This window comes from Mastomys coucha, unplaced genomic scaffold, assembly GCF_008632895.1.
Source record: "Mastomys coucha isolate ucsf_1 unplaced genomic scaffold, UCSF_Mcou_1 pScaffold15, whole genome shotgun sequence".
NCBI lineage: Eukaryota > Metazoa > Chordata > Mammalia > Rodentia > Muridae > Mastomys > Mastomys coucha.
In genome coordinates, this window is record NW_022196897.1 from 67,919,377 (window position 1) to 67,923,409 (window position 4,033).

Below are 4,033 nucleotides of genomic sequence, written 5' to 3' on the forward strand. Positions count from 1 at the left end.
TGCTATTTATGTCTTTCTTAAGGTCCTGTATCATCATCATGATACATGATTTTAGATCTGAATCTTGCATTTCTGGTATGATGGTGTATCCAGAACTTGCTATGGTGGGAGAATTGGGTTCTGATGATGTCAAGTGGCCTTGGTTTGTGTTGTTTATTTTCTTATGCTTGCCCCCCGCCATCTGGTTAACTCTAGTGCTACCTGCCCTTGCTAAATCTGACTGGAGCCTGTCCTTCCTTTGATCCTGGTTGTGTCAGAACTCCTCAGAGTCAAGCAGTCTCTGTGATCCTGTGACTCTGGGATCCTGGGATCCTGGGCTTGTTAGATCACCTGGAAGTGTGGCTTTCTCTGTGTGTTCAACAAGATACTCTTTCAGTGGTTGCTGTGAGAAATAACAATCATGGCCATTGTTTAAGCAACTAAGAAAATTTGGTGAGTTTCGTTGGATTACAACTCAGTAGGAACTCAGTAGGCTCTCGAGGGGGCAGAGAATTTTGCTTTTACTTCTGAGTTTGGACTTTGCTTGAGGTTATTTGATGAGTTTCCACAAAGTTAAAGAATTTTATTCTACTTGGGAAATGCTCATACTGGGTCATTGGAATGTAGCCAGGCAGTACAGATGGGTACAACATAAGCTCTTAGATGTTTGCTTATAATAGGATCACCTGACTCCAAGCCCACAATATGGGCAGGGATTAGGAGGGAGGGTAATAATTTGTGAAAAGAGAAAGAGTGACCAGAAATGACACTCTTCTCGTAGGGCAGGGATAGGTAAGTGATTGCTGTATCAATACATTAAAACTACAATGACTCTGGTAAATTGAAATCTAGAGATACCAACACCTTTTTAACTCATTTATCTCATTCACTGTGACTCAGGTGTTTACTTGGAGGGTTTGGATATATATAGTTGAAGTCCTCCTCACACAAAGAAATGGTGACTTCTTAGAGATCCTGGATGTATGTCGTTTTGAAACATTCTTATCACTTTTCTAGATTAATTTCAACTTTGTGTTTGAAACAGGATGGTCACTATTACTATTGTACTGTAAGATGAAATATGCTAACCTTTAGTGTAAGTGTACTTATACACCAGGCAGTTGGCCATTCCTACCCATTTCTGCATGACCTTCATGCTAACTAGTTTCTTATTCCTTTTTCTTTGACGTTTACTAGTATTTTTTATTGATATTTACCAAGCCATCTGGGCATTGCTGATGTCCTCTGGATTCATGGATTGAACCGCTCTATAATCTTAAATTGTAAAGAAACGAGCTGAGTTATCTGCTGTGTGGGTTGACAAGCGAGGTTTTTTTGTGGGTTACAGTTGGTAAAACAAAGACTACTCAAGCTGTGAAATGCACTCAAGAGTAAACAACAATAAATGACAAGAGGCCTGTTTTGTCAGGTACATTTTTGAGGGTTGTGTGGGCTTCTGATTATGAGGAGGGAAAATCTTGTTTAAAATTTCAGAATGACAAGTCTCTCTGCTGGAGTAGATTGGTTTGATTGCAAAAGAGAACAGATGGGAACAAGAGCTACTACATTTTTCTAAGGTTTTTAAAAAAGATGTATTTTATTTTTAATTTTGTGTATGTGTGTTTGTCTGTGAGTGGGGGCATATGCACATGAGCACAGGGTCCTATGGGGACTAGGGGGTCTCCAAGGACCTGGAGTTAAAGGTGGTTGGGAGCCAATGGCATCAGGGTTGATAACTGAACTCAGGTCTTCTGCAGGGCAGGAGGTGCTCTTCTCCACATATCCAGGTCTGTAGTTCTCTTCCTTCTCCTCCTCCTCCTATTCCTCTTCCTCCTCCTTCTCCCCTTCCTCTTCATATTTCAAACCTATGTTCTCCATTTTAAAAATTTAGTTTATTTTCTTTTAACTTTATAGAATCCTTTTTTTTCTTTTCACTTTGAAATGACAACTATTTTAAAATAGTATCTTATTTATTTATTTATTAAGAAAAAACTCTATATACTCTATTACACCTGGAAATACAAAGTGTCAGAAGTTTCAAGAATTAGTTTTAAATTGTAGTAAGCTGGTTATCCTCCCACCCCGTAAAGGATGAACTGAAGAGATTTCTGTGAATTTCAATAAACTTGTGGCCCACCTAGACAAATGTTAAAGCTTTTTCTATTGATATACCCCAAAATATCCTCTGGTGAAAAAAGTGAGGCAAAATTATTCTGTCTTTTCAGGTAATTATAACAGAGGAAAATAGATGAAGATGTTGGGATTGCATTCTCTTTAGTGAGGTGGAATCAAATGCCTTGGGGTTGGCTGCTGAATATAAAAACGCCAGGTGCATATGGAATTAGGCATAGGATAAAGTCTTTATGATTGGACTTTTCTGTGTGAATAAAATGAACTGAAATTCTATGTAAATTCAGTGAGTTCTTCCTCATTACCATATCTAAGCCCTGTTTACATAAAGATCTCAACCACATTAACTTCAACTAAAACTTTTTCTTTTAGCTCACCTTAAAAAGATCACATTCTAATGTGCTGCAATTTTTACCTCATGAGTTTTACATAGCATAGCTTTCACATTATAGGGACAGAGCTGATGTGATTCTGTGACAACCTAATTGATTTGTATTTAGTGTTCTTTGGCTTGTGTGTTGGGACTAAAAATAACTTTGAGGCAATTTCATTTTAACTATGCAAGACTGCAAGTACATCACACATGTGGGTCTGTGTGTTCATTTAGGCTTCAGAGAATTATTGATGATTACAGAATTTAATTCTGATATTATTTGTGATCATTTCATTTCCTGTCAGAAAGTAGATTTAGTAGTTAAAGGGGAAAACATCAATAAAAGTTGCCTGCTTTCATGATTTGATTTCATCTATCAGAAAGAAATATTAATGCTTGTGGACAGAATCTACTTAGATTTTTCTTTCTGACCAAATGAGTATGAGGTGGCATTCATTACTCTAATGGATAAATGGCCCAGTGCCGGTCAGTATTATCCATCTCTTTGTTGTGTACTGTGCAGTGCTTGTACTTTATTTCTTTCAATATGATTTCTGATATAGTAGTCAATTTGGCATTCCATTATCTGAAGGAGGTAAAGTTTTATTCTGTTGTTTTGTTTAAAAAAAATATTGGTCACTTCAAGTCTCAATGGAGTTTCAGTGAAAACTGATCCAAGATGTATATTATACCTTATGTGCATCGTTTATAATTCAGTTAAGAGATTTCACAGTGCACTTTATTCATTACATTCCCTCCCCCCTTAAAGCTAGCAGTAATGAACTGTGTAACCAAGGACCTTTTAAAGAATTAGAAACTTTAGAATTCAGATAGGTTGTAAGTGTTGGGTGAACTTAACATCTTTCAAATTCCCATTGTCAGAGATTATAGGCACGCATAGTAGTATGTAGTCTTATATAATAAATCTTATTATTATAAGATTTGCAAGTAAGATGCAAAAATCAAGGGTAGATGTGTTATTTTGTTGGAGTATTGGATAGAGAAAACATCATCAAGGTAGGACAAAATAGGAAGTTGGAAGTAAATAGTACTAAGAATTATGAAAGAAATACATGAGAAAAACCTTTGCAATTTGAAGAAATCAAATGACATTCCTCGGATAAGACATTATCACATTACAGGGAGACTGTTCTGACTGTGTTAGTAATGTAATTCAACACAAGGTCAGTGACAAGGATATTAGGTCCCTTGTCTTTCTGGAGCTAGACAGATTGATGATAAAACTATATGGAAAAATCAGGAAATAAATGGGAAACACTAAATTATCAAAGACTCCATTATTAAGCAAACATAATCAGGTAGCTGAATAGAACAACATGGAAGTTTCCAGAGAGATCCAATATGTATTAATACTTAGTTTGTAATTATGATGGTATCCAAATTTTTTTTAGGAAAGATGGACTTTTAAAAATTAAGTGGTGTTCCAACACCATGCAGTTTCTATCACATTTTCTCTGTAGTTCAGCTTAAGGTCTGGGATTGTGATTCCACCAGAGGTTCCTTTATTGTAGAGAATAGTTTTGGCTATCC